This window comes from Panthera leo, chromosome A3, assembly GCF_018350215.1.
Source record: "Panthera leo isolate Ple1 chromosome A3, P.leo_Ple1_pat1.1, whole genome shotgun sequence".
NCBI classification, from domain to species: domain Eukaryota; kingdom Metazoa; phylum Chordata; class Mammalia; order Carnivora; family Felidae; genus Panthera; species Panthera leo.
In genome coordinates this window covers 96,540,344-96,555,306 of record NC_056681.1, presented here as the reverse complement: position 1 = coordinate 96,555,306, position 14,963 = coordinate 96,540,344, and positions in this window count along the sequence as shown.

Genomic DNA, 14,963 nt, shown 5'->3' with positions numbered 1-14,963 from the left:
AGAGACAGCATGAACGGGGGAAGGGCAGAGAGAGAGGGAGACACAGAATTGGAAGCAGGCTCCAGGCTCTGAGCCATCAGCCCAGAGCCCGATGCGGGGCTCGAACTCACGGAACGTGAGATCGTGACCTGAGCTGAAGTCGGACGCTCAACCGACTGAGCCACCCAGGCGCCCCTAAAATCTAATTTTTAATTACTTTCATTGTGATGTCTTCTTTGGCAAAGGAATTTTTTTAAGTATAGTTGACACACAACATTATATTAGTTTCAGGTATATAACATAGTGAATCTACAACTGTGTACATTATGCTGTGCTCGCCACAAGTATAGCTACCATCTATTGCATACCATTGACTATATTCCCTGTGCTGTATCTTTCATCCCTATGACTTATCCATAACTGGAAACCTGTATCTCCTCCTCCCCTTCACCTATTTTGACCCTCCCCCCCCATTCTCTTCACCCTGGCAAGCATCAGGTTGTTCTCTGTATTTATGGATCTGTTTATAGTTTTGCTTGTTTTTTTGTTTTGTTTGTTTTGTTTTGTTTTTAGGTTCTACATATAAGTGAAATCCTATGCTATTTGTGTTTATCTGACTTGTTTCACTTAGCACAATATCCCCTAGGTCCATCCATATTGTTGCAAATGGAAGATCTTATCCTTTTTTATGGATGAGTGACATTCCATTATATATATATGTATATGTGTGTGTTTATATATGTGTATATATATGTGTGTGTATATATATATATATATATATATATATATATATATATATATATCACATCTCCCTTATTCATCTATCAATATCAATGAACAGTTAGATTACTTCCATATATTGGCTATTGTAAATAACAGGATTTTTTTTAAGTGTGCATTTCTTAACTTCAAAATATATACAGGTGGTAGGAAGACTTGCAACTGATTTCTGGCTTAAAGTCACTAAAGTCAGATAAAATTTTCTCTGTGGCTTAATTCCTTTAAAATGTGTTAATATTTATTTTATTTCCCATAGTATAGAAAATTTTTATATGCTTTATGTGTGTGCATAAAATTTTGATCTACTGTAACTGTAGGGAGCAGATCATTGTATTTTTCTGTTAGGTCAAATGTGTTGATTTTATAGTTCAAGTCTATACATTTATTGATTTTTTTGGCTGTTCTATAAATCAATGAAATATTCTAAAATTGTCCATTATAATTTTGAAGTTGCCTCTTTTGAATTTTTTACAGTTCTATGAACTTATGCTTTAGATATTTTAATTTATGTTATTAATTACATACACATTTAAAATTGTTTTAGCTTACTAGTGAAATAAACATTTTTATAATTAATAAGAGTTCTCTTTATCTCTAGTAATGCTTTATTCCTTAATATGTATTTTAGTAGAGATTAATATAGCTACAACTGCTTTCTTTTGCTTGTAGGCATGATACAGTGTTTTCTATCCTGTATTTTCAAGCTTGCATGAACATATATTTCAGATGTCTATCTATAAGAAAGATATAATTGAATTTTATTTTGTAGTCTTAATTTTTTTAATTAGAAGATTTTAGTACATTTGCATTGAGGTGATTCTCAATATTAAGCCTTTAAATCTACCCCCTTAATATATGCTATTTCTACTTTCCTTTCTATATGTTTTACTTTTTGATTTAAGATTGTGGGGATTTTTTAATCATTGCATTTTTCTGTTATTTTGGACATCATTCAGTCTTCCATTATTTTATGTGTTACTCTGCATACAGTGTGTCCCAATAGAGCTTTCTGTGATGTGGAAATTTTGTGTATCTGTGTTTTCCAATATAGTAGCAACTACCCATATAGTATGTCTATTGAGCACTTGAAATGTGGCCAGTGTGACTGAAGAACCAAAGTTTTAATTGGATTTTAATTAATTTACATCTAATTATAAGTAGATAGTTACTACTGCATTGGAAAGAATAGCATGGAAATTAAAACCTGAATCCTTGACATATCATAGCCTATTGCTAGTTTGACATTTTTGCTTACTCCCTGATAGTGTATAGTCCTTCAGAAACTTTACTTACTATTTCCCTCCAAAATTATATGAATGTATATTACATAAAACCTCATGAAATAATATTTTTCTTATATAGTTTCAGGTAGCTTATATACAAAACTATAAAACATATACACATATATGTGTATATATACATATATATATGTATTTATGTATGTGTCATATGTGTATATGGACCTACCTATATAAACACATGTATACACACATGCACATATACACACACACACACACACACACTCATATATATGTTTGTTTCCATTTTCACAGTTGTCATTTCGTTCCTTCATCCTCAAACTTCCATGTGGTGTCATTCTACCTATTGAAGCAAATATTTTATTATTTTCTATAGTAAATTTCTTTTGGTGACAAAGTCCTGTTAACATTTGTGTGTCACCCTTGTTATTGAAGGATGTCTTCCCTAAATACACAATTTTATGTTGTCAGTCATTTCATTTCAACACATTATGAATTTGAGTTTCAGTTTCTGCGTTAAAATGTTGTCTGGCAAGATGAGTATTTCTTTTTTAAAGATATCCTCCATTTCTTTTTTAATGATAGCTTTTTAAGCTTTTTTTAATGTTTATTTATTTTTGAGAGAGAGAGAGACAGGCAGAACATGAGTCGGGGAAGGAGCGGAAAGAGAGGGAGACACAGAATCCAAAGCAGGCTCCAGGCTCTCAGCTCTCAGCACAGAGCCTAATGGGTGACTCGAACCCATGAACCCGGGAGATCATGACCTGAGGGGAAGTCAGACACTTAACCAGCTGAGCCACCCAAATGCCCCTCTCCCTAGCTTTTTTAAAGTAAAAACCTCTCTTTCTCTTAGATGTTCTATAATTTTTCAGTGATGTGTTTATGCATGTGGTTTGTTTTTATTTATCATTCTTAAGGGAGTTTTTTTTCTTGAAAATATGTTTAGACTTCTTTAATAGATTTTGGAAAATTTCAGATATTTTCTTGTCAAGTCCAAGGAGAGCTACTTGTGGGGATGAGCACTGGGTGTTAGATGTAAGAGATGAATCACTGGATTCTACTCCCGAAGCCAAGACTACACTGTATATTACCTAACTTGAGAATATATTAAATCAATCAATCAATCAATCAATCTACAAAAACAATTCAATTTATAATAGCAAAAAAAAGAAAGTATTGTTATGCATTCTCTCTTCTCATTGTGGCACTCCAAAATAATTAGAAGTTTAATCTCCTTATATAACTTACTCTCTTAACCTCCTTGTACTTCATGTACTTGTTTCTTTCAGATTTATTTTGGATATTTCCACCTCACTTATATTTCAGTTCACAGATTCCCTTTTCAGAGACATCTAATTTACTGTTTTTAATCAAATGTCATATTCTTAATTGTTAATTATTTTATAGTTTTAAAAATCCTATTTGTTTTTCTTTAAATTTTGCTATTGCAGTTTTTAAATAGTTTACAGCTTCCTAAAACATGTTTTAATATTGTAGTTTATTTTTCAAACGTAGAAATAAGAGTTGTTCCAAATTCTGTGTAGAATAGTTTCAATTTCTGAATACCAATAATTATTGTCTATTACATATGATTGTTATCATTATCATCTTGTCTGCTGGTGTCTCTGGTTATTTTGGTTACATTTGAAAAAATGTGGCTAAAATTGTGACCTGGGATATTATTCTTTACTCCACTGGGTATTTTTATTTGCTTCTTTCTGGTGTGCAGGTATACTAAGAATGTACAGAAAACCAGATTGAGCTCTCTCTAGGGTCTCCTAGGTTGTTCAATACTGAACTGCAATTTGTGAAAGTGCTTACTCACTGCCGTGTGATCCTAGTTTCAAGGATGCAGCACTTTGGATCTTTACCCAAAAAATGAGGGTTCTACCAGGACCACATATAAATGAGCCTTCAATTAAAATTTTTATACCGAACCACATGATGTCAAAATCTAGCCACTCAGCTGTTCCTCTATATTGGCAAATGATCACAGAGAAACAACAGCCACCATCATACCCTTTAGTAATCCGGATGTTTGCCTTTTGCCTTCTACTTAATTCTGGCCTATAGTTTTATAAACAAAGCAAAACAAAACAAAAACAAAAAAACCTTAATCATTATTTCACCAGACCCTGTTAGGACTTTACATGGAGCACAAATTGCATGAAATTATACTGATTCGTGAACCAGGTATGCTGATTTATGGAATACCATCATAATCTCCATAGCCGGGAAAAAAACAGATTACCAATGATCACACCCTTTCCAGTTTCTCCCACAGTAATTATAATCTAAAAACTGTCAAGCATATGACCTGCTGGACGATGAAAATATTCTAGTGGATGCTTTTATTTCAGATAGATTTTCTTACTTATTACATTTCCATTTCTTTCTTGAAAAGATAATGAGTCGTGGAAGAGACATTCTAGCAATCTAACATAGCCACTATGAATTTGATATGAGACTATTTATATAACTTCATTATAATTTTGCCTCTGTATGGAAAGTAGACTTTTATTTTTAAAATATCTGCAAAATCAAAGTGTCCTTCTATATTTAAAGAACTTCTGCAATTTATGTCAAATTCTCATGTATTGCGAGTGTCTCCTGTACTTTTTCATCTTGGAAGCATTTTATGCTATAGATATAAACCCAAAATTGTGTAAATAATGAAATATCTTCTGTACATCAGGCATATTGGAATTTTCACTATTTATTTTTATTTATTTTATTTTTTTACTGTTTTAGTTTTGACAGAGAGAGAGAGAAATGGGGGGTGGGGCAGAGAGAGGGACACTGAGGATCCAAAGTGGGCTCTGCGGTGACAGCAGAGAGCCTGACGTGGGGCTTGAACTCATCATCCATGAGATCATGACCTGAGCCAAAGTTGGATACCTAACTGACCGAGGCACCCAGGTGCCCCAAGCACATTGGAATTTTTAAAGTCAATCAACTTAAGAAGTTACATCTGCAAAGACACAAGTACATTCAGATTTGTGGATAGTCTTCATTTGATCTTTTGTTTACTATATTCCAAAGCAGCATCTTCAGTGATATTTAATTGGATAAAATAGTACCTGTAGTAAGAACTAATTACATCTGAAATTTTAAAAACTCATGAATTAGGAATTAGAAAAATAAAGCCAGAAAAAAATAAGTTTCCCTTTTAGGATGTCATATTTGATTTCTTAAATACCCATACAATCACTTGGGCTAGGCTTACTCTACTGAAGTGCACAGCTGTATTTAGACAACCAAAGATTCCTATAGCCAGAGACCTGAACAGTATAATAAAATAATGCATCAATTTCCATTTATTTCAATGGAGGTTGGTCAAACAAGGCAAGATATCATAATTATGCCTGAATTTTCTAAGTAAAAGCCACCTGAGATATAGAACTTCACCAGAGTTACCTATGTCAAAAGCTTTCTGAGCTAGTTTGTTCTGTTATTAGTCAGTGAACTATGGAAAAGGGCCTGTGTGACAAGAGTTTTGAACCAACATTGAAAAAGCCTTGTTTGCTATAATGAACTTACTCAAATTTTATAAAATAAACAAGTGATGCCAATTTGTCATAGTGTGGATTGTAGGATAGGGGTTCTCCCAAGATACAATGAAGGACCAAGTAGCCAACATCATGAATTGCCAGTGTTGCCATGTGTGGTGATCACAGCACTATATATAAGCTGTTAATGCTGATTGTCTCATTCAATCTTCAATATAGATTAAATGAGTTAGAGAGTACTATTTCTTTATTCTTATCTAAACATAGGAGAGAAATGTTTAATTAAATTGTCCAGTGCCCTAAAGTTAGCAGATAGCAGAGCCAAGATTTGGATTTAGGCAATATGGCTCCAAAGTCAGTTCTTCTAAAACTGAATTTGTTCTTTTCTGGAAGAAAGGAAGTGTGTAAGTAAGAGATCAGGACAGGCTACCCCAAAAAAGAGATGTTGTCTGAGGTAACACTTAGGGTCACGAGGAGGAAAATTCTAAAGGGTGGAGTCAGAATTCACTGGACACCATTAGGATAACAGTGCTGCTTCAGGAGGGTATACACAGGCTCCTGCTCCATGAAGTTTTCCATGAGAAAGAGTAGTCAGAGGTATGGGAGGCCTTGGAGAAGACAGGACCAGCATGCATATTTAATACACTGTCTGGCTCACTTGTCTGTTGAGCATGCATTGGATTCTTAATATCATTTGGGTGGTTAATAAGGAGGAAGTTGCTGGTGGCAACAACTAATTTCTATGAATTTCTCTGAATAAAACCTAGGGCACACACAGTGCCATGTTTTAGTAGAGTTCTGGTGCATCTTCATGACCCCAGCCTATTTGCTATTGAGCAAACTCTAGGAGGACAAAGTGTATCTGTCAAGATAGTAGGTTAAACTGAGGAAAGGAAAAAATATATTAATGCTTAAGTACAACAAAACTGTGTTTCTTACACGTTAACATCCAACTGGATATTTAACTCTTTGTGGTTACTTACAAATCTAGAATAACAGAGGCTCCATCTTGATTTATATTTCCAAGATTATGGAAATAGGAGGAAGAAATATAGAGAATTACATATCAGCTCTTAAAACTTCCATTCAAAAGTGAGATACACCACTTTTATTGGCCAAAGCAAGTCTGTATGGTCATGCTTACCTTTAAAGGGAATAGGGAAGTGAAATGCTATAATGCCTAGAAATATGTGACAATCAACATAAATGACTGGTACAGACAGAGACAGTGTGGCACAAAATCCTCGGAGATTTTGTGATCTCTTCTCAGCCAACCAGGCATAGAAAATAGGTAAGAAAGTGAGTATATGGAGGGTGGTAGCAATGTGTTTTGATTTGTCTTTCAGAAATAGCATATTAGGATATCTTATAGGATATCTTTAGTTGCTCAATTAAAATAAATGGTAGACGTTTCTATACTGGAATTTAAAGAACTTTTTACACTTATTTTGACTTTGTACAGACAGTAAAGATTGTTAATTGCCTGATTCACCATTTTTGGCTGAACTACCAGACAGTGGCCCTTTGATGGAAGAAAGCACGAGTTGAGAAGAAACCAAACTTAGGACATCATCCAGAACCAGTGATGTACAAGAGCCTGAAATCTGGGCAGCCTTTTCAATAGCTCAGCCAGGCATGAACAGGAACACTTTAGGGCAGTGAGCTGTTCAGCTATTGATATATTACAGTTGGCACCTATGGAGAGACACCTGAGGTGAGAAATAAGATGCAATTTCAAATACATAAATATGTTCTACCTGAAAAGTCTTTTTCTCAAGAAGAACATACAAAATAACTTTATAAAGCAACATTCCTTTTCCTTGTCAAATTGCTTTTGTCATCCAAAAGTAGTCATAATATTTTCTTTTCATACAATACCTTAAAAAATTTAACTCTTGTCTCTTTTAGTTACTTCAGTATATACTTCAATATATAATGATTGGATTAGAGCAAGTAAATAAATTTAAAATTCTATTTTTACTTAATTAGGGCAAGTATAGTGTACTATTTCAAAGAAATTATTATGTTATTATTCTTTAGGAGAATCTTTCAATTGGATAGAGAATTTTAGTGAGTTAAGATGTTTTATTCTACAAATAAAAATCCCTGATGGCTACAAGTAGGAAATTTGAAGAAACTCATGTCATACATATTTCTTTTGCATATCCTTTGGAGACATTCATTCTTAGCATAAAATGAAGTAAAATTACTTTTATTAAACGTACAAGAGATCTGAGATTATGCAGCTCAAAAAAATAACCATCCAATTTGACAAAGAGATAGCTTTTAAGGATTCTTTATTTTAAAGAAGGAAAGTATCAGCTTTTGGTTTAAGGGAAGTAACAGAAAAAATTAAAAACAAATTAAAGTGAATATCCCGTAAACATGTATTTCCCAGATTCAGATTTAGGAGACCTGAGTTTGAATCTTAAATCTGCCATTTACTTTTTATGATCTTTTGCCAAGTTATTTAATTACTCAGAGCCTAAAGATCACATCCTATTTTGTTAATAGTTCATATATTGTTTATGCTAATTTGTACTATAACCTGAGACCCAAATAACAGAAAACCTAGAATACCTATTGTTGCTATGGACAATACATTTGTATTGGAGACCATAGAAAGTATTTCATACCATATAAAGGCCACAAGTGGTAAAATCATGGGGAAAATCATGGAAAATATAAAGAAAAACTAAAATCTCTAGATGCATCATATGTTCTGTTTGTTAGTAATTGGTTATAAATATCCATTGCATTCATGTCAAACAAGCGTGATTTTTTTTTACTTTTTTGATCCAAGGGTTATGTTGAAACACTCACATGCACATGCGTACACACATTAATACCACCACATCATTTGAATTTTAGCAATTGGTTGGTTTCTAGCTGTATTGGCCTTGTATTAAAAACTGGGAAACTTGATTTCTTTTTAAATTGCCAAATAAGATGTGTTTGCCTTTTTCGAAGTTGTTCAGAGTGTTCAGAATAGAGGAATTCTAACAGTCTTTGTCTTTCACATGCAATGAGTAACTTTTAACTTTATGGGAAATGTCATGAAATTATAGCCATGCTTGAACTGAGACTGAGAACCAAGAGGCTGTCCTCTTTATTTCAAAATAAATTTGAGGTCACTGTGGGAGATAAATTTCTTTTCATTCATGTGAGAGCCTTGGTTACCTCTTAGGAGCATGATATTTGCCTTCATCTCTCACCTTAAATCTAAGCAAATGTGAAACAGTGATAGAAATGCATATCTGTTACAGACAATACAAGGTGCATTGATACTTTCTTCTTTTTCAGAATGCAGGAGAAAAGATACTTCCTTTAAGCTTCAAATTGGGTACGATCATGTGACTTGCTCAGCCAGTAAAATGTGAGTGCATTACTTGCAGGCTAAGTATTTAGTGCACCAGCTGCTGGGATTAAAGACACGTGCTGATGTGTTGGTGAACCATTCTGCTTTCCCATGCATGACAGCTGCCCTCAACAGTAAGCTGAAAGCATTGTGGACTAGGTATAAACAAAAACAAGCCTTTGTTTTTTGAGTCATCACAGTTTTGAAGATTGTTTATTTTTACATAAGAGCAAAGTAAGCCTGATTTATATACTGATTTATATAATCATTTCCCCAGCAGCTTTCAGAGTTATCCTCCTGCTTATCAGGCTTTCTTGAAGAAAAGTGATCAATGACTCATCCTTTCATTAGTCCTTTCAAAATAAGTGGATCTAGTTGTTCTTTTACCTCATATTTTTCAGAATTCTAAAGGAGTGGATTCATGATAAGATAAACAGAAACCTGGGCTATTATAAAAACAGCAGCAAAAACAACAAATAATAAAACATCTTTTCAAATGGGAATCTAATTCAATACCATATTGCTAGAAAATTCATTAACTGAAGCCTCAGATTTCCTTAGCCAGAGTTCTGCTTACAACTCATAAAATGAGCCTAACATTCTCTTTCCCTAATTTTTGGTAAATATACCTCTTATGGTAAGAACTATTAAGTATCTCCACATGCAAAATGATATTATAGATGATTTCTACAGCATTGTGTGAAATGGTGTTGCTAATCTCTCATCTATGTCACTGGCATTTATAACATTACTATCTATTTCTATTGCTTTTCAGTTTACAAAAGCAAGGTATCTACAGTTACTTCTCAAGAGATAAATTATTCAGCCATTTATTGAATTTCTAATAAGTGTCAGACCTGGGACTAGGCATCAATTTGAGAAAGGATTTGGGGCTACTGTGCAGATTGTAACAGGATGCAAATCTTTTCCTTAATTGTTTATAATCTAGTCCAAAAGCAGAGCTGTATATATAAACCCTCCTCCCCACCAAACAAAACAAACAAGTAATCGATATATCTAAATATGTCAAACCAGTAATATGACCAAATGAGAAATAGCATGGAATGGTGTTTCCCAGTACTGACACTTAAATCTCTAATGCAATAGAAAAATCATGTATTCTCAGTTTCCATGTTTGTGAAATGAGAACATGGAACCAAAAAAATTTCCAAGATTCCTGAAAACCCTAAAATAAAAAATTATAACTCAAAATTCCAAAATGTATGATGGTACTGATATTTCTATCTTTAGAGTTTGTTCAAACTTCCTACAGATTTGCTGTTTCTGAGACTCAATTTCTTTATTTTGAGATGCAGAATATTGTAGTATTAGCTCTGAGTCTGGGTGGATTCAGCATTTGGTTTTGCACATCAAAGATAAGTTTACTTTCATTCAGGGCTTCTGGATGTGGAGAAACCCCTAGAAAGTGACCTGTGTTTGGAAGCAACCTAAAACACAGGAGGTATTTAGCAAAGAGGCTACACAGACTGATGAAGACAGGAATCACAAAATAGAATGTATTAATGGCATGTTAAAAATGAAAGAAGAAAACTCTTAGATCTTCAAGAAAGACAAATCACCAAAAATGCTAATTCTCACTGATAGCATTGGAATTCTCTTGAAATTAACGTTTTTCTCCCTACTTAAATGCACTGTAATTAAAATATGTCAACCAAAAAGACCATCTCTAATAGGGTGCCTAAAATTCTTTGTAAAAGCCATTATCAGCCAATTCTGCCTTGAATAATCCTATCTTCCCATTTTAAAGTATGTTTCTTTTTCTAATTCTCCAGCTGTATTTTAAATGTTTATATTAAATATTCAACTGATGGAATGTTTATATTGAATTTTAGCAAAACAGAAAGTACTATTCAACTGATGGAATATTTATATTGAATTTTAGCAAAACTGAAAGTACTATACACATATTCTCAGTTTTTGGAAAATGTCAGGCAAGGAATTTGTTAACCCTGGCTTCCATTGGAGTTTAATGAGTAATTTATTTGATTTGTTATTTCATCTGCTAGAAACATATAATTATTGAATTGCCTTTTTACTATTTCCTGGGAAAATTATGATGGATCCTTTTAAAAGATAATAAAGCAGTAGAATGTGATTAAAAATTTTTAATGAATCAATAAAAGGTAAGAAAGAACAATAATGAAGCAAATAAAGCAATAAAAATACAATAAAGCAAAAAATGAGCAAAGAAAAGAGTTGAGAAATTTAATTCAAATATAATAATAACAAACAATTATATACTGTCTACCATATTCCAGATAGTATTGGAAAGAATTTACAAATATTAACTCATTTAATTTTCATAAGAGTCCCATGAAAGAATTACTACTATAAACCCAAGATAACACATAATGAGGAAGCACAGAAAATTTTAATGACTTGGCAAGGGTCATGCATTTCTAATAAGTGACAGATTCAGAATTCAAACCCAGCAGTCTGCCTCCAGCATTTATTTTCTTAACCACTATATTTTGGCTACCTTTATTGAGTAGTAATATAAATGGAATAAATCTTCATTTAAAAGATAAGGACAAAAGCCTATATTTTAAAAAATAAACAGTTTTATTCTGTCAGCTGGAATTCACCTAAGGTACAAGTACAGAGAGATACTAGAAGAGATATGTCAGGCATGTACTAACCTAAATGAAGTTGGTGTAGTTATATTAACAGTTATTAACAGCAAATAACAGACTTTAAACAATAGAGATAAAGAGTATTACTGCAAAATGTTAAAACTTCATTTTACCAGGATGATTAAAAATAAACAAATATAAACTATATGCCCCTAAAACCATCATCTCAAATTACCTTGAACACAAATTGATGGAACTCCAAGGAGAAATTGATAAATCTTTTACCTAATTTTGTAATTAGTAGATTCACTAATCAAAAATCCAAAGAAATTTAGAAGACTCCAACAATTCTTTTAACTAACATGATCTAATGGATGTATATGAAAATTGCAACCAACAATTAGAGAATACATGAAACTTGTTAAAATCTACAGTGTACTACACCATACACAAAGTCTCACAAACTTCAAAGGTTTGGAATTCAACTACAGTGTAATTTGGTTAATAGTTACAAAAATTATGGTTACAAATTAAATACCATATTTATAAACACCTCATGAATCAAACAAAAAATCATAATAGATATGAAAAGTATTTAGAACAGGATAAGAAAAATGGTATGTTTAAAACAGGGATAACATGCAAGTAGCAATAAAAAATGAAATTCATCACTTCAAGCATTTGTATTCAAACTGATGAAAATCTCAAATGATTAAGCAACAAATTTTAAATGTTACAAAAGAAGAAAGTTTGGAATTATGTCAATGAAGGGGAAAAAAGAAAGAAAATGATCAAGTTTATAGAATCCATTGAAGTAGAAATCCAAAAGGGAATGAATAAAGTCAAGAATCTCCTTTCTAAGAGAGAGACAAACAAAGAAACAGACTCTTAACTGTAGAGAACAAACTGATGGTTACCAGAGGGGAGGTGGTAAGAGGGCTGGGTGAAATAGCTGATGGGGATTAAGGAGTGCACTTGCTGTGATAAGCACTGGGTGTTGTATGGAAGTGTTGAATCACTACACTGTACACCTGAAACTAATATAACGTATGTAAACTATACTGGAATTAAAATTAAAGACTTTAAATAAAGAACTAACACTAACTCAAAAAGATATCTGCACCCCCATGTGCACCACAGCATCATTTATAATATTCAAGATATAGAAACAAGTGTCCATCAATGGATGAATGGATAAAACGAAATGTGGTATATACATACAATAGAATAATATTCAGCCATAAAAAACAATGAGACTTTGCCATTTGGGACAACATGGATGAAACTTGAGAGCATTATGCTAAGTGAAATAAGTCAGTCAGAGAAAGACAAATACCATATTATCTTACTTGTGGAATCTAAAAACAAAAAAACAAGCTCATAGCTACAGAGAACAGGAGGTTGGCGAGGAGTAAGGTATTGGCAAAACGGGTGAAAGGAGTCAAAAGGTACAAACTTCCAGTTATAAAATAAATAAGTTATAGGGAAGTAATGTACAGTATGTCAACTATAGTTAATAATACTATCATGTTTATTTGAAAGTTGCTAAGAGAGTATATCTTAAAAGTTCTCATCACAAGAAAAAATATTCTATAAATATGTGTGGTGGCAGATATTAATCAGACTTACTGTAGTGATCATTTCACAATATATACAAATGCCAAATCATTATATTTTTCACCTGAAACTACTACAATGTTATATGTCAATTACCTTCAATAAAATTATTTGTAAAAATAAATATACAAAAAATCTCCTTTTTAAAAAAGACATTGATAATAATTGGCTATATTAAGCCAGTTAAAACAGCAGTTAAAAAGAAGATCTCACCATACTGTCAAAATTTTATGCTGATTTATTTGAAAACTTAGATAAAATAAATACATTCTAGAAAAACAAAATTTACTGCCACTGAAACAAGAAGAAAGAAATGTACTCAGAAAAAGAAAATATTCCTACAAAGCAGCTATTAAGCCCAGTTACTTTATAGTTAGGTATAACTAAATATTCACAGGTAATTCCAACTTTAAACAAATATAGAAAATAGAAATGTAAATAAAGTAAAAGAAAACTCAGTGCATGTTATGATGCTAGTGAAATGTTGAGACCAAAAATATAAATAGTACAAGTAAAATTAAGTTATGTCATGGAAGTAAAATTCACCAACTATGTAGCAATATATAAAAAAAGATAATACATGAGTTTTTGTTTGTGTAAGACATATGATAACTTAGAAAAATAAACTACTTTAAATACATTATTTATTAAAATATTTTTTAAAAATATATCAAGGTTGTAATTCCTTATGAGGGAAGAATTGAAATGTACTCATCTAGATAAGGCATGAAGTGAACCCCTTACAGCAATAATTTTTCTATATCTTATAATGGTGGTGCATGCATAAATGTCTCTGTTATTATTAAGTATTAATAAATGCACAGGCATTTACTACACAGGTGTGTACAGGGAACATGTAAAGAGTCATAGATTAGGAGTCTAGAAACCAGATTTCCAGGCTGTCCCCTTACAAGCCATTGGGCATATACTTCATTCCGCAAAATATGGAGGATGTAAAGATATTTTATTTTGGAGTTAACCAAAGATAATTACGGGGTTAAATGGAGAGGAGTCAAGAGAGGAAGAAGAGTCCATTCCAGGGTATCTAAAGTTTTTTGTTTTTTTTTTTTGCTGCTTTCATGAAATGGAAAATGTAAGATCTTTTTCTACCCGGTTGCTTTATAATTGCTATTTTTACTGTGGGAACTTAGGTGTCATTTAAAAAATATCATTTCATTCCCTCACTAGCCATTTTCAAAACATTTCCTTAACTCCCGTTGTTAAAGGTTAAAGTCCACACACTCTTGAGCTGAGCTGATTAATATTTTCTAATCCATTTTTCAGGTTCTTTCCCTTTAATCTCTTCTATGAATCCTGCTCAGTTCAGATTGATTTAGTGTTTCTCAAATGATTATTTGGTTTTCCTGCCTCCTGGTGTTTTGCTGCTACATTTCTAATGCAGAAGGCATTTTCTCATCTCCATGTATTTAAATACCACAAATTCTTCAGGACTCAGGGGACCCTGCCAGATGCATTTTTCTGGAATGTATTTCTCCCTTTTAAACAGCTAGATAGCAGAATGTGTGTACAAAGTGATCAAGTGGACTTCATGGGGTGAGGGGGAGAAGGTCTTCTAATTATATTTGGTATCTGAAAAACCAGAACATCTAATGTATGAATTGATTACAGTAGCATAGGTATGAAATTTATAAACTAATATACATTTATGAGTATCGGTTTTTTTAATTGTAGATGAGTATGAATAACATCTAAGACTCAAGACATCCTTATCCCTATTTTTCAATCGAAGATTTATCTTATTAAAAAGGTAGTTATTGGGTTGCCTGTGTGGCTCAGTCAGTTGAGCATCCAACTCTTGATTTTGGCTCAGATCATGATCCCAAGGTTGTGGGATTAAGCCCCACAT